Source organism: Pseudophryne corroboree, chromosome 2, assembly GCF_028390025.1.
Source record: "Pseudophryne corroboree isolate aPseCor3 chromosome 2, aPseCor3.hap2, whole genome shotgun sequence".
NCBI lineage: Eukaryota > Metazoa > Chordata > Amphibia > Anura > Myobatrachidae > Pseudophryne > Pseudophryne corroboree.
The window spans coordinates 186022553-186045533 of record NC_086445.1 but is presented as its reverse complement, the minus strand read 5'-3'; positions in this window follow the sequence as shown (position 1 = coordinate 186045533).

The following is a 22981-nucleotide window of genomic DNA, read 5'->3' as shown; positions in this document are numbered from 1 at the left end:
AATCTGGAGTCACACCCGGAGGAGCTACGCATCCCTTTCAGTCAGCGCCTGTGTCTACTGCAAAGGGAAAATGGTGCTGGTGAGCTGCTGTATCCGCTCATAGTGAAGCCCCGCCCCCTCAATGGCGTGGTCTTCCCGCTTTTTTATACTGGCTGAGGAATCTGGTGCTTAAAATGGAGAGAAACTGTTTTAAGGCTGCGTTGCCAGAGTGGGTACTGTGTACAGTGTACTGAGACGCAGTTGTGTACTGAGTCTGGAGACGCAATCCACCCCGGTTAGAAGCCGTGCGTCTCCGTACCCTCATGCCGCCAAAATGGCCGGTGACCCGCTAACTGGGACCCTGGCTTAGTACTCAACACTCTTCACTCTTCTGGCTGTTAGGGGTGGCGGTGTGCTGCGAGAATGTACGTTTGCCGTGGTGGGGCTTGCGAATAGTTCCTTCAGGAGCTAGTGTCCTGTCAGCGGGGAACGGGACCAGTAACCCTTCAAGAGGTTGGGCCGTCCCCCCCCCTCCCCTAAGTCCCACGAAGCAGGCAGGCTGGTGCCATACAGTCATGTCTGAAAATAACAAGCAGAAAAATAAATGCAGAAAACTCTTCAGGAGCTTCCATAAGCGTGATCGGCTCCTCCGGGCACATTTTCTAAACTAAGTCTGGTAGGAGGGGCATAGAGGGAGGAGCCAGCCCACACTATCAAATTCTTAAAGTGCCCATGGCTCCTAGTGGACCCGTCTATACCCCATAGTACTAAATGGATCCCCAGTATTCTCTAGGACGTAAGAGAAAACTGGATTTTCATATAACCCTAACATAATATACATTCTGCTGGCACTCTTCAAATGTTCCTTTAAGTCAGGGGTGGGGAACCTTTTTTCTATCAAGGGCCATTTGGATATTTATAAAATCCTTCGGGGGCCATACAAAAATTCTCAACTTAAAAATTACCCTGCCCCCCAGTAGGTCTGCCCCTTAGAGGTACCACTGTGCTGCAAAAAATGGGTATGGCCAATTAAAATGGGATGTGATACACATATGCCCCCAATAGTGCAGTGCCAGATACACAAATTCCCCCACAGTGCCAGATCCACAAATGCCCCCACAGTGCCAGATCCACAATTGCCCCCACAGTGCCAGATCCACAATTGCCCCCACAGTGCCAGATCCACAAATGCCCCCACAGTGCCAGGTATACAAATGGCCCCACAGTGCCAGATCCACAATTGCCCCCACAGTGCCAGATCCACAAATGCCCCCAAAGTGCCAGATCCACAATTGCCCTCACAGCGCCAGATCCACAATTGCCCCCACAGTGCCAAGTATACAAATGCCCCAACAGTGCCAGATCCACAAATGCCCCCACAGTGCCAGATCCACAAATGCCCCCACAGTGCCAGGTATACAAATGCCCCCACAGTGTCAGGAATACAAATGCCCCCCACAGTGCCAGGTATACAAATGCCCCCACAGTGCCAGATCCACAAATGCCCCCACAGTGCCAGATCCACAAATGCCCCCACAGTGCCAGGTATACAAATGCCCCCACAGTGCCAGATCCACAAATGCCCCCACAGTGCCCCCCATTCCACTGTGCTGCTCACCGCTGCTGCTGCTTCATCCAGCGGCATGTCTCGGGTGTCAGGACAGGGAGGAGAGCGCGGCTATGTCGGGCGGCGGCGGCGTGTAGGACCTCAAAGCAGCCGCTGGTTCCTGAGCCAATCAGCTCACGGGCCGGCAGCGGCAGCTCCTGATTGGCTGCCGGTGTGCGAGCTCTGATTGGCTTACGAATTGCTGGCTGGTTTGAGATCTTACCTGCCGCCGGACTTGTAGCTGCGTTCTTCTCCCTGCCCTGACAGCTGAGACTGTCATGACTGTGGTTTTTGTGAACCCTGTGTTAGTGAAGTCTGTGCGGGCGACTGGAGGACTATGTGAATATTAGGCTGGCCTGTAGGGATCAGTGAGAAGAAGGAGCAATCACTGACCGGTAATCAAACCCGGGCCTCGGCAGAGGAAGCCGTATCCTGACCACTGGATCACCAGGGACTTGGTGTTGATAGCAGGCTGATGAATGTATTGGTGAGATTGAAATATAGTGTCACAGGAGTAGGTGCTTATGTACTCAAGGTTACTGGTGAGATAGTGAGCCGGACTGGTTACTGGTGAGACTGAGAACCGGGATGGTTACCGGTGAGACTGGGATGCAACTGTAATCCGGGCTGGTACCGGATAGAACTGGAAAAGCAACTGAAAGTGGAACGATGACTGTGGCTGTGACTTTAGGATAAGGCTGAAGAACACTGCGGCTGTGGCTTTAAGATGAGACTATGGAATACTGCAACTGTGACTTTAAGATGAAACTGTAGCATACTGCAGCTGTGTCTTTAAGATGAGACTATGGAATACTGCAACTGTGACTTTAAGATGAAACTGTAGAAATACTGGATATCAATGGTACACAACTGCAATCCAGAATGGGCAGCAAAGGAGCAGAGTTTCACAGGAACCGAAGCACAAGTGTTACCCCTAGGCAGCTCAGCCTCCAAGCTCACACAGAGCCGTGTGCGACACGAGGAACTGGCAGAGTTTCAAACTCAAGTCTCGTGACTTATACTTCCTGGTCCTTGGTGATTGGTGAGCAGTGTCAGGTGATTCAGAGAGTCTCAGGCTGGCACAGGATTGGACAGCTTTGGGTCAGGTGAACAGTCACTGTCATGTGAGTACTTTAGACTAGGCTGTGATGTGGAGTGAGGCCTAGCAGGCCGAAAGAACACTGAAGCCTGAACTTCTGCAAACAGAGGATGCTGGCTTTTAGGCCTAAACTTCAGATTGCTGAATTCAGACTCACACAGAAGATTAATCACCACAGGTGGAACTCATTAACTCTTACCTTCCAGGCAGAGAACTCAGGAAACTCATTGTAATGGCAAGCTGTTTATCCCAGTGAGCAGAAAAGACACAGGATCCAGGACAGATGGCAGGGGTAAGTTACCCAATATGAGAACTACAGTCAGGATCGTGACAGAGACACGCCGCCGCTGGACTGAGCGGTGGCGTCTCACTGACACAAGCGGGTGGGCCGAAACAATCTGCTTTGCGGGCCTTATACGGCCAGCGGGCCGGAGGTTCCCCACCCCTGCTTTAAGTAATGGAGTGTCCAATAATCTAAATACCAATGTGCAGAGCACTCTGAAATTTGAAGAAGAATCTATAATGATGTGAATTCTAGTAACTCTGGACACATCTGAGCCATCTTGTGCATGTTGAGGGCTTAAAGTGTATCCACAACTAGCACTCAGCAATGTTGAAGCGCTGATATGTATATAACTATCATATACAGTACTATGGGGTAAATGTATTATCCTCGTTATGTGCACTGATACCATCTCTCCCCCATGTACGACAGCAGTGCTGTGACCAAGTCCTGTCATTATCGGTGCTGCAATCTATAAGATAGCGCGCCGATAGTGCGGGGCAATGTAAGAATGGTCAGTAGCACTGTATCGATTTTGACAGCTGTAGGTGTCCTTGCCCCATTGCTGCAGCTAGCGGCTCTGGGCTGTGCATGGAGATCTCGCAATAGTTGCAAGATCTCATGTACGCCCAGTAAGCCGATGGTGGGGTGAGAACACAGCACATTAGCACTAGGATGATGCACTACAGACACGGGCAGGGCAGTCGCGATTATCTTACATCTCGGCACTAGTGCTTCCTGATTCGCCTCAGTAGAGAGACGAAGCAGGAAGAGAAATGCCGGCACAATCAGTGCCAGTGTAAAACATTTACCCCTATGTCTGTTCCACAACAATGGATGCTTGGTCATTGAATTAGTTTCATTTCACCAATGTACTGTACTTAGGGCCTAATTCAGACCTGATCGCTAGGCTGCTAAAATTGTTGTCCTGCGATCAGATAGTCGCCACCCAAGAGGAGTGTAAATTCGCTGCGCACGTGTGCGATCGCATGTGTACGCTGAGCTGCTAAAAATCCCTCAGTCAGCGGACAACTGCAAATCAATTCGCACCTCACTCACCAGTGAATGGTTTTTACTAGTGTGTGCAGAGCTGATCGGGGCCGGAGCTGACGTCACACACCCTCCCTGAAAATGCTTGGCCACGCCTGCGTTTTCCCTGACACTCCCAGATAACGATCAGTTACCACCCACAGATGGCCTCCTCCTGTCAAGCAGCATGCGAATGGCTGTGCGATTAGAATTTTCTATCGCTGCCCGGCGATGCCTGTTGTTTGCTGACATGCATGCGCATAGCGGTGCAAACCCATGCGCAGTAAATCGTTCATCACCCGCTGTGCAAAAATGCGCAGCAGCGATTACGCCTGAATCATCCCCTTAGTCAGTATGCTACTTCCACTTCAAAATGCAAGTACAGCTTTCACTTCAGCGGGACTCTCTGCAAGGGACCACACGTCTCAGAGTCTATCAGCAGCATATCCCTTTATCCGAGTCTCACTGCTCAATGGCGTCACCCAGCCCTCATTTCTTAGCAGCTCCAACTGTCACCCTTCCAACTGCTTTTTTTTTAATCAACTTTATTTGAAATTACACTGGCCTCTATGCCCTTTTTTTTTTCAAAATGGCCTAATTTAAGGGAATTTCACTGGCCATGAAATGGCTGTCATCAGGATCACCTCTTAAGTAAGTTTCTGAAAGCAGCATATTGTATGTGGTTGGGATATGTCTTTAAGTAATACCTCACAACTGCAGGGTATCACATATATATCATCCAGAATGATGATACCTATTGTGGTGTCATCAGTGAGGTTATCTATTGGGGTCACCTATTCTATTGTCAGTTATTCTATTATGATATGACCCATTGTGAGGTCATCTTTATGTCACAGATTGTCAGGCCATCAGCCTATTGTTCTTGGTAGCGTCTAGTTTCCCTTCGTGGAAAGGACCTTTCCCATAAACCTCTGGGTCCATGTCACAAACTATTTTGGAACAGTAAACTGTGGCGAGTGAAGCGAGATACCGTCCCTGATGCGTGGCGAGCGAAGCGAGCCCGCGAGGGTCCAACGGTGCATAGAAAAATAAAAATAACCTCAAACGAACAGAGAAAACATTTAGGTGTTGTAAGGGTGAAAGTTCTCTCCTGCCCTCTCGTTATGCCACTTCCAGGTCCTGATCACGAAGGGAGCATAGACACAACCTATTGTCCTTGGGCACTTGGTCTGTGTTCTACTGATCTGGTACCTCAAGAATCGGTGTTCTAAAGTTAAGGGACCCGGTTTTCAGTCCTATTGATCTGTAACATGAGGTATCAGCCTTTCATTGTTCTGGAACCCTGTGTCAGAGTTCCATTTCTCTAGACAACAAGTTTCTTTTTTACAAGTAACTTCTATTTGGTTTTCAAGTAACCAGCAGCTCCTGCCATTTCTATAAAGCCTTCAGGGTTCATTACTTTCACCTCAGCACCTTTCCAGTAGCCTTCATAACGATTTCTATTTTCTAAAAGTAGTAGCCCTTGGCCAAATTATTTATCTTTCAGCCAGCCATTCTCATTTATACCTCCATTAGCAAAGCACAATCTACCCCAGCAACTTTTGTCCAACTTTCCAATCTCCTTAATACGATCTGCATAAAGGCCCTCATTCCGAGTTGATCGGTCGCAAGGCGAATTTAGCAGAGTTACACTCGCTAAGCCGCCGCCTACTGGGAGTGAATCTTAGCTTCTTAAAATTGCGACCGATGTATTCGCAATTTTGCGATTACTAACTACTTAGCAGTTTCAGAGTAGCTCCAGACTTACTCTGCCTGTGCGATCAGTTCAGTGCTTGTCGTTCCTGGTTGACGTCACAAACACACCCAGCGTTCGCCCAGGCACTCCCACCGTTTCTCCGGCCACTCCTGCGTTTTTTCCGGAAACGGTAGCGTTTTCAGCCACACGCCCCTGAAACGCCGTGTTTCCGCCCAGTAACACCCATTTCCTGTCAATCACATTACGATCGCCGGAGCGAAGAAAAAGCCGTGAGTAAAAATACTTTCTTCATAGTAAAGTTACTTGGCGCAGTCGCAGTGCGAACTTTGCGCATGCGTACTAAGCGGATTTTCACTGCGATGCGATGAAAAAGAACGAGCGAACAACTCGGAATGAGGGCCAATATACAGTATAACATATCCATTTTTTTTTGCCATTCTCCCAGCACCCAGCATAAACCATCACATAGTCACCAGTGGTTATATATTGCATGTTATAAGCCCCAAAGACACAGTTGCATTGACCTTGGGGTTTGTGTTTTTGCACATGTAAATTCCTCTGCCATGTTTCAGGTTGTTGAACCATACTCTTATATCTTGATCTTAATTTACACTGTAAACTATATGCCTCAGGCCTAACTTCTGTGTTTTCTGACTCATTTCCTCCATGGTAACTTTATAAAATACATAACCCTAAAAACCTGGTTATTGTCATTAACCATAGAGGGTTATTTTAGTCACTGCCAAGGGTCAATTATAAACATAGAGTTTGACAACAGGTAAGAACCACTTGGCCCATCTAGTATGCCCTAATTATCTTAGTTTATTAGTATTTTGATAAATCATGTAGTTATTGGGGTTAATGACATCACAATAGGTGATGTCACAGATGACACTGCAATGGATTACATCACAATCATGACATTTCAATGCATGGCATTGCAGATGACTTCACAAATTAAATCACAAGGGATGATATCACAGATGGCATCAAAATGAATGACATCACAATGGAGGATGGCATCCTGACAAAAAATATATCAAAGCCAAATGTGCCCCTTGGACTGTAGCTCAGTCCTCACCCAGGAGCACCACTCCCACAGATACCAATACAAAAAAAAGATGAGTGGTCCAAGAGCGCAGAGTCCTGTAAGTAATTTATTATGGTGTTCTCTTTTCCATCTCTCTTCTGATTGAACTCCTATTTTCACTGTCAGGAAAACAAAGATGGAAAAAGACCATTTATATCACTTCTAAAACCACTTGTTTATAGCGGCAGATTTTTCCACTCACCTTTATATGGTGAAATGCGTGCACATGAAGGTTTCTTTAGCCTTCTAAGCAAGTATCAACACTCAGGCTGGTATATTTCCCCTTTATGAAAGAGAACTCACCTATAGTACGGTAAACACGTTCCCATAAAGGTATCTTTGTCACCATGCCAAGGGTCATCAACTCAGTAATATTTCCCCGTTGTCAACAAAGGGTACACAGCTAATACCAGATATTTTGGTGCCTACACACTCTTCTCATTGCTCATTTGATGGCAACGATGAGCAAAAGCAGAAGTGACTGGTCTCTACAACTGACTTCATTATTCTCTTACTGTAGACTCAGATAAACCCCTCCTCAAACAGGTGCCATATTGCATATGCACTATTTCAGATTTAAGACTGACTCCTGTTGTGGGTGTTTAGGAGTAATAGAGCCTGACCACTGCTCTCTCAAGTGATAACAATAAATTTTTTATTGGCCCAATGGGAGAGAGAACAGTATAATAGAAACTTTTGCTCTGATCAACGTCACATTTGACCTTTATTCACTTCAAATTTGTTCCTTTGTTCGATAAAACACATTAAACAGGTGAAAAAAAATATAGAGAGAATTTTGAGCTCACCCTAGGTAAACTCATCACAGAAAGGAACCTTTTGAATAACCAATTTCATAACTTTTTAACCTAAGTTTTGTGGTCGTCTTGATGTCTTAAATGCTTAATAATAAAAGTTATGTTTTAATATAATATCTTTACGTACTACTATTACCATACTATATGATATTTGAAGTGTGCCCCAGATAGACCAAACAGTCTTCTTGCCCCTGTGCAAAACCCCTCTTAACATAGTTTTTTCCTCAACTATTTTCTGGGAGCACTACCAACCTAGCACTACTGTATAATACCTGTAGGGTGAAATCAGTAGCTTTATGTTGGTATTACTCTATCATCCTTTTCAGATTGAATATAATATCAACGCAATATACTCTTAATCCGGTCCTGTGCAGATCCCAAACCCCTATACCAAGCCTGATCATTGTGTCTCACACTGCTTGGGGAAAATGGACTGGGGAGAAAACAAGCAAGATATACTTGGTGAAATCTTAAACCACCCAGGTTTCCAGACACAGTTCCAACCTGGGTCAGACCCTGTTTACACTGCACATTGGACCTGGGTTATTCCCGGGTCAACCCCATTTACACTGAATCCGGGGTCTGGCCTGCATGTCACTCACAGACCCTTTTTAAGGCGGACCTCTGCATACACAGCAAGTCACTAGCTTTTAAGCATAATGCGGATCGAGCTGTTTACACTGCATCATTACCTGGGTCCAAGCCTGGTAGCTACCAGCGTCATATTCCCTGGTCACTCGACCAGAGTAATTTTTCAAGGACCCTTTTACACCAAGCAGTGACCTGGGTAGACCCAGCAATAACCCGGGTCAAAAGCTTGGTGTAAAAGGGGTATTATGGACTGCACACCCCAATTACAACCATAATGAGATGTGTTATGCTGAGACTTGTAGTTCCACAAAGAAAGAAAACAAAATGAAGATGCAAAAACCAATACCATCCCACCAACTAGCTTCTCTTGTGGGTCCCTAACACTAAGAATGGTATGGTCAGTATCAGGCTATCCAATTAGACCCCATTTCTTTCAGGAGAAAAATATCCTGTTTTCGTGCAACACCACATGGAATCCGCAATAAATATCTGGACTATTGTTGTCGCAGCTCTGAGGGCTGCTTAAAGCAGATTATATGCTTCGGGTGCCTGAAGCATAATCCCCGATAAATGGCGGGTATCACGGCAAATCAAATAGCTGCAGTAAGGCACCTAGACTGATCCCCGCTGCACTCACCACCAGAAAGGCCACCCTCTCCCTCCTGCTTCGCCCCCCCCCCCCCCCGCAACTGCCGCAGCTCTCTCCGCTCCCCTAGCCGGACGGACACCCGCCATCTTGAGTCTGGCGGCTTCCTCCACTGTGCCGTCTCCTAACGCCGCGCTCCGGATCGTGCTGACAGGGAGCAGTGACCTTTCCTCCAGGAGGACCCAGAGAGCTCACACTAACACCTGACTACTGTGGCCCGGCGTGGAGTCCGGCGGAGCTTGTGGCCTGGATCGGAGGTTTCAGAGGAGGGAGGTAAGCTTCTCGGGAGTGCAGTGGGGGTTAGCTGATGCCCCCAGTCACTGATCCCCGGCCCGCAGCAGCCGACACAGCGGACACCGGTGAAAGGTGCTGCAGAGGGTCTCCCGGGCGCTAATGACTGAGCGCGGCCTGCACGACTCTAGCTCCCCCATGGGCGGCCCCCAACAGAGAGGAACTTTGGGCAGGCCAGCGACGCCTGAGTCCCCCTGCATACGTTGCCCACCAAGTCGGAGCAAACGACGCACCTCTCTCAGGCTCCAGCCCTGCGTCTGCTCCCTGGCCTTGACCCTCATCCCCTGAGCCCTCACTCCAGCCTCCCACATATCTCCCCGCCTCCCTAACCTCCGTTGCTGACTCCAGGTGGGGCCCACGGAATCGGGGAGCACTGGTGGAGCTCCCGCGGATCGCGGCCCACCCACCCACTGGAAGCCGCTGCCTCAATTTCAGCTAACCGGAGGCTCCCAGTTTGGCTGTTAAGGACTCTCTGGCACCAGCCTGCGACACCGGAGCTCTACTACTGCCGCCGCTACCTCCTACAAAATCCTCCTCTGCGGTGCTTGCTGGACTGCGGTGGTCTTCCCCGACCCAGCCTGTACTGCACGGGTGGCAGATCACGATCCCCAAGTGTGGTGTCCATCTCCCTAATTTTTGTTGCTGCCTCTGCCCATCTGTGGCCTGTAACTGTTGTTTGCAATAGCGGGGCACCATCTTTGATACGCCCGCGGTCCCCTGCCGCTACGAATGGGACGGATGGCCTTCGCTTCCTGACCCCTGCATCGCATATGCCCAGACCTCCACCGCTGGCAGGGGCTCGCGCGATTCATAGCCCCATATCAGCTATTTGGCGGAGAGTGGTTCTACATGTGGCACCGCTAGAGAGTCCCGTGGCTGCCTACGACATCTAAAAGTCCTCATGCCCCACTGATCACACCATAACTCAGCCCTCTAGTGGTTCTTTCTCTGGCTGTCTGGTAGCTTTGCTTTTATCACCTACTCCAGTGCTTTGTTTAACCCTTCCTTACTCCAACCCAATTGCCGAGGTGCAACCATGTCTAAGTCCAACCCGAATACAAGAAAACGTGCGGGAATGGATATCTCCCAACATTTCACTAAAAACGACAAGAGCGACAAACCCTCCTTGCCCTCCCTCTCCTAGCCTATCCTCATCAGATAAGGACGATCCGTTCCCCTCACCCGTTCTATCTACTAAAGAGGATATCTTGGCCTTTAAATCGCTCACAATGGACTTTAAAGAATCGCTGGAAACCAAATTGGACAGAGCGGTCACCTCAATCAGATCAGACATCCCATCTCTGTCTTCCAGAACCTCTAAATTGGAATCCAGACAGGACATTCTACAAAAGGACCACATAGAAACTGTCAGGTATATCGATCACCTTATCCAGGATATATCGGAGCTGCGTGCCAAAAACGAGGATTTGGAAAATCGCGAAAGGAGAAATAACCTTCGAATCCGTAATATCCCAGAGTCTATTCTCCCAGCAGCCCTTGAAGAATATCTACAAAGGCTGTTCTCCACCCTTGTACCGAGTATGGACCCTCGGGAGCTGCCCTTGGAAAAGGCTCATAGGGCTCTCTGACCTAGACCTCGTGATGGCGATCCCCCTAGGGACGTTATCATGCGCTTTCTCAGTTTCAAAGATAAAGAACTGGTTCTCCTCCCGACTCGGGGCAAGCCGCACATAATGTTTGAGGACTCCAAGTTACAGTTCTTTCAGGATTTGACTCCCTCTACAATACTTAAAAGGAGAGAACTCAGGGACTTAATCTCCACACTCTGCATACGCGGGAACCGCTGGGGATTCCCCTTTAAATTTCTGGTCGACTACAACAGCAAAACGATCGTCATCAAAGACCCGAGAGAAGGGGGGGACTTCCTATCACACTTGGAGGACTCAACCCCCCGACCGGGCCGATTCCCAACTCTCGACCGACCTAAACACTTTTGCACCTGCGGTTATATGAACACTCTACTCGTTATACTGCTCTAGTTGCTACATTGATTGATCTGTTTCAGTTTATCATCCTGGTTGTTACTGAATGCCTATTGTATATTGTCTGCCCTCTTTTCTCTCAGCCTGCTTTTCTAGCCCTGCTATTCAAAGTTCTGTGGCTAAATCTATTTTATTAGGACTGCTCACACGGTTCTTACTGCCACATAATTGCTGCTAATGCATCATTTATAATCGCGTATAGATGCCAGGATGTATAGATAGAATTTCTAGTAACTTTGTTGTTTATATTACTGTAGTATTGCTATTAATGCGACCAATGTTGGGCTCTGCACGCTACTTCTCTGCCACGTCTTTCACACACTGGTTCTTACGCCTCATGGCCTCTGCTGCAGATTTCACATAGACCACCACTGGAGGGACGTGTTCCCCCATTGCCTTTACTTACCACACAAGCTCGCACTATTGCTTTCTAGCCTCCGCACCCTTTCCCCTCCGTGGAGGGAGTACGGTCGTTACCCAACACTCCTCCACTCCAGGTCCCTTGATCCTACTCTCTGTGCCTGTTCCTTTTCGCTGGTCATAAGGAACTCCTGCACAGACTCCTCCCCCCCTTGACACCTGCCCTCAGTACCCATTTTCCCCTTCTCTTTCCTCTCCTATCTTCTCTCCTCCGTTGAGTCGAGGTCCTTTCTTCATTCCCTCTCCCCCCTACCTTTTTTTCTCTCCCCTCTCTCTCTCCCACGCCTCTCTCCCTTACCCCTCCTTTTCAGTGACATCCAAGATGCCCCTGGTCCTGGTATCGCAATACCCCTCAGAAACGTTCGTCCCTGTTCCGCTCTCTCCAGACTCTTAAAGCGGGAATAGTGTTTATCCAGGAAACTCACTTTAAATCCCGGTTGCATCCAACCCTGTCTACCAAACGCTACCCAACTGCTTTTTATTCCTCAAGCCAATCGAAACACAATGGAGTGGCCATCGATTCACTCCAAAGTCCCATTTACACTACACTCGACTCACACGGACACTGACGGCCGCTATATCATCCTGACAGGCACACTGGGACCATTGGAATGCACAATCGCCACTGTTTACGCCCCCAACTTTGGGCAATCCTCCTTTTTCAATTCTTTTTTTACAGACTTGACTAAAGTCAGAAAATGATATTTAATACTAGGGGGGGGGGGGGGGGGGGACTTCCACACTGTCCCAGACACCGACTTAGATAAATCCTCTGGTCAGTCCCGCCCACAGCGCGATTCATCCTCACGATCCTTAAACAAACATATCCACGAATCTGGTCTCTTCGATGTCTGCCGGGCCCTCAACCCAACTGCTAGGAACTACACCTTCTTCTCGATCCCACACCAATCATACTCCCGAATCGATCTTTTTTTCTGCGGCACACTGGTTTCTAAACACGTAACAGATTAGTATATTATTACTAACCCTTGGTCGGACCATTCCATCATCACTTCACTACCACCTTCGACATTCTCGACACTCCGACGACCCGCCGCAATTGGCGATTAAACGAGACACTTTTGAAAATCCCTAAATTCCAAGAAAAAATTAATCTAGCTATCGCTGACTATTTCTCCTTAAATATAACTGACTCCTCTTGTACCCAATTAATCTGGGAAGCCCACAAAGCTGTCATCAGAGGTCACATTATTAGCTACACGTCGCATAGGAACAGGGAACATAAGCAAAAAATATCGTCCCTCACAGTTGAGGTTCATAACTTGGAAACCCTACATAAACAATGGCCCTCGCGTTCTCTCTACACACAACTCACGTCTGCCAAGACAGCATTGAACGCTTTACTGGCCGAAAAAACTGAGCACTCTCTCCGCTGGTTGAAACAAAAATTCTATGAAAAGAGTAACAAAGCTGATACGCTATTGGCCAGCAGATTGAGACCTCGGAAGGCGCACACTGCTATCCCGGCTATTAAATACGACAATGGCTCCCTTCAATACAACCCAGTGACTATTAACTCTCTTTTTCAGACTTACTACGAGCGGCTCTATAATCTGCCCGACACCTCATCTTCTTTGAACTCAACCCACCACACGACCTCTGACTACTTAACATCCTCCGACCTGCCCTGTATTGACTCAAATACCTCTTCGGACCTTGATAAACCTATTACCCCTAAAGAAATAGACCTCACTATCAAATGTCAGAAGCCATCCGGACGGCTTTCCGATGTCCTATTATAAAACTTTTCAACCCGCACTACTTCCCCACCTCACAACAGTTTTCAATCTGTAAATTTCTCCAGGCCATACAGGCCTTATAACAAAACCCCTCGGCATCGGTACACTCTAACGATATACTATCAGATCCCTTCAAAATTTCAAATGGAACCCGACAGGGGTGTCCACTATCTCCTCTCATATTCGCACTTGTCATTGAACCCCTCGCAAATCGCATCCGGGCCAACCCTGACATCTCAGGGGTCTATATCAACCATGCCCATTACACCATCTCCCTCTTTGCCGATGATATCCTTTTGACTCTGACAAACTGACTATTTCCCTTCCGAATCGCTTCCGAGAACTATCCATATATGGCAACCTCTCGGGATATAAGATTAACCAGGCAAAATCTGAAGCCCTCTCCTTACACATCCCCAAACTAACTAAATCTCAACTACAAAAGAATTTTGACTTTTCCTGGTGCAGACATTCGCTTAAATATTTAGGAGTTTCCATCACTAAATCTTACAGTTCTCTTTACAGAGCTAACTACCCCCCTGTCACAACTGAGGGCTGGTGTCGGTAGCTGGAGGCCTCAGTTGTAGGGGCAGATGGGTACGTGAATTTAGGAGGTAAGAGAGGACTCCTAGACATTTGCTGAGATTGTAGTACCAAATGCCCGAAGGCGTGACCACGACAACAGGAGGTGCCTTTGAGGGTTTTTATTAAATCATAAAAGTCAAAGAATGTGCAGCCAAACAATAAATGTCACAAGTGAGTCTCTGAATCACAACTGGTTAAGACCAGTAATCCGGAGTATAAATGGGAGTGCTTTATGACACTTAGGAACACAGGTGGAACAGAGAGTGATGCTGGGGATCGTAGGTAAAGCTTAAGTGATGTTGGGGATCGCAGGTGAAGCTTTGAGTGATGCCGGGGATCGCAGGTAAAGCTTTGAGTGATGCTGGGGATCGCAGGTAAAGCTTGAGTGATGCTAGGGATCGCAGGTAAATACCCCACTATTATGGTGAGCACTGATAGTAGTGGAGACAGAGGACTGCTAGAGAGTGGCTGCTGGAAGCCGGAGTCATACACTCTGCTAGTGCTGGGTGCGGGAACTAGGAGGTCAAGTTGCACCACAGAGCATCAGCACAGGAGAACTGGAGCTGCACCGCAGAGAGTAACCACAAGGGAGTCAGGCTATACTGCAGGGAGTGTTTACAGGAGAGTCCTTAGTGAAGCTGCATACTGGAATGCTGGAAAGACAATGGAAGCACTGACAACCTTCTGGGTGCTGAGACAGGATATTTATACCTGCTGGATAGCAGGGATGGCTGACAATTATGCTCAGGCTCCGGCAGCACTAGGGATTGGTGAGGAGAATATCATGTGATTCAATCCAAATGGCTTCGCCCATTGACGGAGATTGAAGGGGAAAGAAGCACTCAGAAACCATGTGTCAAACGGTAATGGCGGCAGAGGCCGCAACAGCAGAAACTCCACACGACCAGACGCGTACCGCGACCACAGGGATGTCAGCGGCGGCCACGGCACACAGAGGATGCACATACAGCAGACGACCACAGGCGCGGCAGTGTCGGCCGCAACGGGGCTGAGAGCGCCACATCACTGTAAGTGTATACACTAAGGAGGCCGCTGAACCAGCGCTGCAGGCAATACCCATGAAATGTAACCCAAGGCATAGTTATAGCGCGGCCCTGGATCGTGACAGCACCCCCCCCACTTTAGGAGTGGCCTCAGGACACTTCTTAGGTTTTCACGGAAATCGAATTTCTGAACCAATTTAGGAGCATGGACATCAGATGCATTTGTCCAGGAACGTTCCTCAGGACCATAGCCCTTCCAATCTATCAAATACTGGAGATGACCATATCTAATACGTGAATCCAGGATCTTGGCGACCTCATACTCAACACCACGTTCAGTCTGGACTTTGGGAGCAGAGGGAAGCGCTAAATGGAAGCGATTCAGAATTACTGGTTTAAGGAGTGAAACATGGAATGTCCTAGGAACTTTCAGAAACGGAGGTCGCTGAAGCTTGTAAGCCACTGGGTTGACAACTTGTTCAATCAGGAAGGGTCCGATATAGTGGGGGGCGAATTTCATACTCGGAACCCTCAGTCGTAGATTATTCGTAGACAGCCAAACGCGGTCACCAACTTTAAGGGCAGGAATTGCCCTACTCTTATCTGCAAATCTCTTGTACCTGGAGGATGCTTTCAAAAGAGCTGCACGAACATTCTTCCAGTTATTTGAAAACTGCCGAGTCGTGATATCAGCTGCAGGCACCGATGTTGCTGGAAGCGGTTGGAACTCAGGAACTTTTGGGTGGAACCCATAATTGGTGAAGAATGGCGTGGAGGAAGATGAAGAATGATCCTGATTGTTGTGGCAGAATTCAGCCCATGGGAGAAGTTGAACCCAATCATTCTGGGAAGAGGATCCGTAGATACGGAGGAAGGCCTCCAAGTCTTGATTCACCCTCTCAGTTTGCCCATTGGTTTGAGGGTGATAGGCTGTAGAGAATTTCAGCTTGACTTGGAGCGCCTGACAAAGACTTCGCCAGAACTTGGCCACAAACTGAACACCTCTATCGGAAATTATCTCCACAGTGATAAAGCTAAATATTTATCTTACTTAAAACCCTTTAAGAGGTCTAAGAACACTGTACGCTATTGACGTATGGAGTACAGTAAGGGTACGCACGTTGCGTAACAATCGCTTAGCCGTAGTCGAGATGCTCAAGCGTTACGTTCGCTCACGGCCAAGAAATCACAGGCAGGCACGCTATTGGCTGCCGACTAACGTAATGATTTGCTATAGTGATGCGAACGCTCGAGACCACGAGGAGATCACCAGCGGCGCAGACGCTCACAATGTTAAACCTTTGTAACTATACCATAAAACAGTGTATTATGCAGTAAACCTTGGTGCAGAGATTGAGTGTAGATGCAACACCGTGTAACCTTATTAACTTAAAAGCTGTTCGAGCGTCACCGACGCTCTGAGAATACTTAACACTATAAGAAATACACAAATACCGTGCTTAGGGTCTAACGCCTAATATGAATGTTATACTTGAAAAAGAATAATACAATTACAAGTCATACACTACAATATAACATAGACTAACTAACCAGATAACTACACAGGAAATACAATACAATACTATTACGTTTAAGAGAATACGAGAGAAAGAGAAGAGAGAGAGAGATATGGCCCATAATAACAAGAAAGACAATATGATTGCGGAGAAAACTTACGCACAAGGGGAACGATCGCATGCGCCTCTGGACATCCAGCTCCCGATTTTCAGCAATGAGAACCGTTGAAGAGTGAGCTGGATGTGATCGGCTTGTCTATTTATGCCCCACACACAATACAATTCAATGGTCCCTACAATCTCATTGTTCATTGGACACAGGAATTCCTCCTCGCATTATAACAAAAGGTCATAGGTTGATTCATACAGGTGGGCTGTGACGATTTCCAACTGCTCAGGTGGGTGGGAAACTAGGTTTCCCGCCGCATGGATAAGTAAGTGCAAATAATAGTAAATGGACATAAACTTCTTATGTCCATAACTATTCGCACGAGCGATTAATTCGCTTCAAACCAACACCGGAATATTGCTAATTAAATACTCTTCCGATGGATACTAAACACCACAGTATTACTCCTGTCTGACCCTTCATATCAAACAAAGAGGGATTTCTCTGTTCATGAACATGCTACATTAACCAAACTTTCAGAATCTATCAAAGGAACCATGATCTACAAAATGCATTATATAGTGGAAATATGTAACGAAAGAGTCGCCCGCTAGACGCATACAATCTCTACCATAAATGCGCATACCGTGCGCCTGCGGGTGCCCGCAACAGCGAGTATGCGCACGCACGGGAGAGCGCACGCATGCGCAGCAGGGACACATATGAGGTGCAAATATGGCAGTGTGCATCGTGATATTTTTCTGACTTTGACAGTCCACCCTTTGGCAGTCAACAATAACTGCCACTTCCTAAAACATTTCAAAACGAGAAAAATATATGTCAGGGGTTAATACATTTCCATGGTTGGGTAGGGGAGGAGAGGAGAAGGTAGGAAAAGGGTATGACCTAGTGAGATAGCAGAAGCATGTGTGTATGAATCCGTGTTTGGGGGTCATGTATCATCGTGCCGTACGTGTTTTAAATCAAGCTTCGAGGCATTGCGAAGTATACATTTGAATTCCTTCTTATCCCGTGGTACGGGTCTGTGGATGGGCTGTCAAACTTTACCGAGCTCTTTTCGGCTGTGGTTGTAACAAAATGGGGAGCACATTTTAGTTGATGATACATGAATGGGGGAATATGTGATTGCTGATATCTGTGCCTGTATTCCCTATCGACTATGTGTGTAATTACCTGAAGGTTGTAGAGATGAAGAAAAGACATAATTACGGTAAATGCAGTGGTATTCTATGTCAGGTAAATGAACATTTGTCGGTTGAAGTCTTGTTCGGTGTCTGTTGAATGTGCTTTTGCCAAAAGGCGTGTGGGCAAAAAGCTTTGTCAATGTCCATAGACTTACAAAAGTGTTGGGCTAGCGTAATTTTAAAATTTCTAGGGAAACTGGGGGTCTATGGCAAAGTTCATCAAATATCTGTGTATAAGGTTGTCAAAACTTCTTCTTTAATCCATCAGTTGTCTGTATACAGGATCATCAAATTCCTCGTCCAAGTGGGTCTTTTTACCTTGGAGAAAACGGAAAAACAGGTGAAAGAAACGGACCGTAGAAATCGCATTTTCATCACATCATTGTTTCTACATTTGGGTCATAAATCAAATCCATTGGAATTACAATTCCCTCACTCCTTAAACTCATCACCCTAGTACCTCGTTTGCACTTCATTAAAGCCTGACCGCATCTAAATATCAAGCCAATCGTTATGATAACACCTAAGATAAATAGGAGAAACTTCCCTACATCCATTATGACTCCTTGAGCCCATTCTCCTAAACCAGAGAACCAATTTCGCGGGTTCAACCATGACACCCAACTAGTCAGCTCATTACTCACAGCAGCAAGGGTGAGATTGTGTCTCCTGCGAAATTCCCACTTCAATTGGAGAATATCGTCCATCTTTTGGTCTATGACCTCGACCGGGTCCTCGGTACTATTTGTAATATATGTGCAACATTTCACGCCGTACTGCGTTGCCAGTGTGACACAATATCCACCTGTCACTGCCGTGAGATAATTGAGAATCATTCTATGCTGAACCAGTTCTGTTTTATAAGCTTGAAGTTCTCTTCCAGTATACCTAAACGTGTCATCATACATTTCTGTGATATTGTCTGACAAATTTGCGAGCGCAGATATGTATTTATAATTCAACACTCCTCTGGCGGTGCGAGTGATGTCTAACGCGATTAGAAACTGAATCCCGGTGGATTCATGGATCATGTCAGAGGCCGGATGCTCTGTTCTTTCTATCAGGTGCCGTTTAACTACGTGCTCGTAATGGGTGTGAGTATAAGGAGCTTGGGCAACACGGTGTATATCTTTCATTTTGGCATGTGATACAGTCATTACTTCAGGCAATACTTTTCCAATATAACACAATCCTTCAGAGTTTGGGGCAAGCCACTTGTACACCTTCCTCCCGCATATGAAATATGCATCATCGGGGAGAACATATGGGACGGAGTAGGACATAACCATATTACACATCTTCCATGTGAAATCTCCTAACCCTAATTCTCCCATCTGTCTAGTACACGTATCAGCTTGTACGATATGTGCACAGTATCCTGGTGATACCTCTCCAACTCTCGTAATCCTATTTCCTAGGGTATACCTATATCGGAAAGATTTTCCTCTACTGGCTATGTGGCGTATAAGCTCTGTATCTGTCGGCATTCTATCTGCTCTATATGAAAAGGTCATGGTTTGGTTACTCCATGACACTTCCCAATTTCCCGGCTTTCGGGGATTGGAAATGTTAAAACATATGAGGGATCTATCCACATGATATTGGTGGAGCTTCAAACTAGGAGGACTGGAGATATTAAACCTCCTGTCCACTGGCCTCCCACCACTTAGCTCAAGTACCTCCCCTATCGTTAAAGGAAATGGTACTAGTCCTGATTTGCTATGACCTTGAGGAACTTGAGAGCATACCCAACAATCTGTTTGATTTAGCACACTACCCACTAAGGAGTGATAGTCACTCAAGGGATGCCGGTCCATGTGGATATTAAAACTGGATTGGCATTTCTTGATGCACCCATCCTCAACCACATTGTCACAGAGCCTACAGATACAGTTTTCCTCAGCTAACAATCCTTCACAATTCCTTCTATGGTCAATGCTATCGGATCGTTTTCTGATACTCGCCTTTGCTTGTTGATTATGTTGTTCTTGGAAAACTACGCCTCCATCTCTGTCATCAGAACCCATTCCAGAACCTCTCTCGACCTCCATGGTACTCTCGCCGGAACAGACTGCTCTGGTCAACATCATGGTCAACAGGAAAATCCGGATTACAGTCTCTTGAGGCAAGTCCATCTTAGGAGGAAACGAAGAAGAATGAGAAGGGGGAAAAAATAATTTGAGGGAGAGGGGATGGGAAGTGGAGAAAAACAATAAAAGGGAAACGGGGATCGACAACTGCTTTTGATCTTGTGATTCTCAATGCTCAGGTGCCGCCTCAGTCCTCCTGGAACAGACACTCCAGTGATACAACTTCCTCTACCGTCTGTTCCTTATCACGGGACCTCTCTGGATCAGCAACCTTCTTACAATGGGACGAATGAACCCAAGTCTCTCTCTCGGCAACTTTCAATGCTGTAGTGCTAGTCAATAAGACTTGGTATGGTCCTTCCCATCTGTCAATAAGGCAACCTGAGCGTAGAAAATTCCGTATCATTACATAATCCCCAGGTTCAATGTCATGACAATTACTATCTGGTAAATCAGGAATCACCAACTTCAAATTATCATTTTGATTCCTTAGCTGTTTACTCATGTTAATCAAGTACTTTACAGTCACTTCATTGTTACACTTCAAATCATCCTGAGGGTTAATCATAACATGCGGTTGTCGACCAAACAAGATTTCAAAGGGAGACAGATTAAGAGGGGACCTGGGAGTGGTTCTGATGCTGTACAGTACAATGGGTAGAGCTTCTGGCCATGTCAATCCTGTTTCTGCCATAACTTTGCTCAGTTTATTTTTAATAGTGCTGTTCACTCTTTCCACCTTCGCACTCGCCTGTGGACGGTATGGAGTGTGCAGCTTGCTATCAATTCCCATCAACTTACACATTCCTTGAAAGACATCACCTGTAAAATGGGTACCCCTGTCACTTTCAATTATTCTAGGGATACCATATCTACATACAAATTCCTGCACAATTTTCTTAGCAGTAAACATAGCGGTATTTGTGGCCGCAGGAAATGCTTCGACCCAATTTGAGAATACATCTATACAAACAAGTACATATTTCAAATTTCGACAAGGGGGTAATTGAATAAAGTCAATCTGTATTACCTGAAAAGGACCGCCTGTAGGTGGGATATGAGATGGTTCTGTTGGTATTGCCTTTCCGATATTCTTTCTCAGACAGGTAAGGCATGACATTGCTCTCTTACCTGCATGAGATGAAAATCCTGGGGCGCACCAATATGCTCTTACCAACTTGCACATTCCTTCCTTGCCCAGATGAGTCAGCCCGTGAGCTGCCTCAGCTAAACATGGAAGATATGCTCTGGGGGCCACCGGTTTACCTTGTCCATCCGTCCAGAGTCCTGAGGACTCCTGGCCATATCCCTTTGCCTTCCAGACTGCCTTTTCCTGTGTGGAACACAAATTTTGCATCTCACACAACTTCTGTGTGTTGATGGTATTAAATACCATCAGTTGTGTGGTGTCTGTCTGTCTGGGGGTCCCAGCTGCTAACTTAGCTGCTTCGTCTGCTCGGCTGTTACCAAGTGATACTGGGTCCTGGCTATATGTGTGTGCTTTACACTTGATAACAGCCACTCTGTCGGGTTCCTGTATCGCTGTTAGAAGCCTTTTGATGTGAGCTGCATGCGCTACCGGTGTACCAGCTGCCGTCATGAAATTTCTGAGGCGCCATAGGGCTCCGAAATCATGGACTACCCCGAATGCGTATCTAGAATCGGTGTAGATATTGGCTGATTTGCCCTTAGCCAATTCACATGCTCTGGTTAGGGCGACCAGTTCAGCAACCTGGGCTGAGTGAGGTGGGCCTAGCGGTTCCGCTTCTATGGTGCCTTGGTCATCTACGACTGCGTATCCAGTACACAAGTCTCCCGAGTCTGACTGTCTGTGACAACTACCGTCCGTGTAGAAAGTTAGATCTACATCTTCCAGTGGGTTGTCACTGATGTCAGGCCTTGCGGTAAAATTTTGGGTCAAATATTCCATACAATCATGTGTGTCCTCCTTTGTATTAAATTCTCCTTCCCCACCACTCTCATCCTCCACCCTTTGTGCCTGTCCAGGCACACCTGGGAGATATGTTGCAGGATTTAATGCACTGCATCTCCTTATGGTGATGTTTACGGGGGCCATTAGTGCCAATTCCCATCTTGTAAACCGCGCTGATGAGACGTGCCTGGTTTGGGCAGAATTTAGCAAGGCTGACACTGCATGTGGTGTATGAATTGTGAGGTTGTGACCTAGCACTACATCTTCGCTTTTCGTTACTAGCAATGCTATCGCAGCAACGCTTCGCAAGCATGTGGGGAGGGATCGCGCTACCGCGTCTAGCTGAGCGCTGTAGTATGCTACTGGCCTGCTGGCATCACCGTGCTTTTGGGTTAAGACGCCTGCCGCGCAACCAGCACTTTCTGTTCCGTACAGCTCAAAGGGTTTCCCATAGTCTGGCATACCTAATGCTGGTGCCTGCGTTAGGCACTGTTTAAGTCTCTCAAATGCCATCTCGGACTCGTCTGTATGCAAAATCCGATCAGGTTTGTTTGAGGAGACCATTTCCTGCAAAGGTAACGCTAGAATGGAAAACCCTGGGATCCAGTTACGGCAATACCCACACATTCCTAAAAATGTTCTGATCTGTTGCTGGGTTTGTGGCAGAGTCATGTCTCTAATTGCTTGAATTCTATCAGCGGTCAGGTGTCTCAGTCCTTGTGTTAGACAGTGTCCCAAATATTTTACCTTAGTTTGGCATAATTGCAACTTGTCTTTGGAAACCTTGTGTCCTGTGTCTGAAAGATGAAACAGGAGCTGTTTCGTATCCTTCAGGGATGCTTCCAATGAATCAGAACACAGTAGTAGATCATCCACGTACTGTATTAATACTGATCCACTCTCTGGTTGGAAAGACTGTAAACAATCATGCAAAGCCTGGGAAAATATACTTGGACTGTCTATGAAACCTTGTGGTAATCGAGTCCATGTGTATTGGACTCCTCTGTATGTGAATGCAAACAAATATTGTCTGTCAGGGTGCAGAGGTACCGAAAAGAAAGCGGAGCAGAGGTCAATAACAGTGAAAAATTTCGCAGTGGGAGGGATTTGCATAAGGATGACAGCTGGATTTGGCACTACGGGGAACTGACTCTCAACTATTTTGTTAATCCCCCTTAGATCCTGCACTAGCCGGTAACCCCTCCCCCC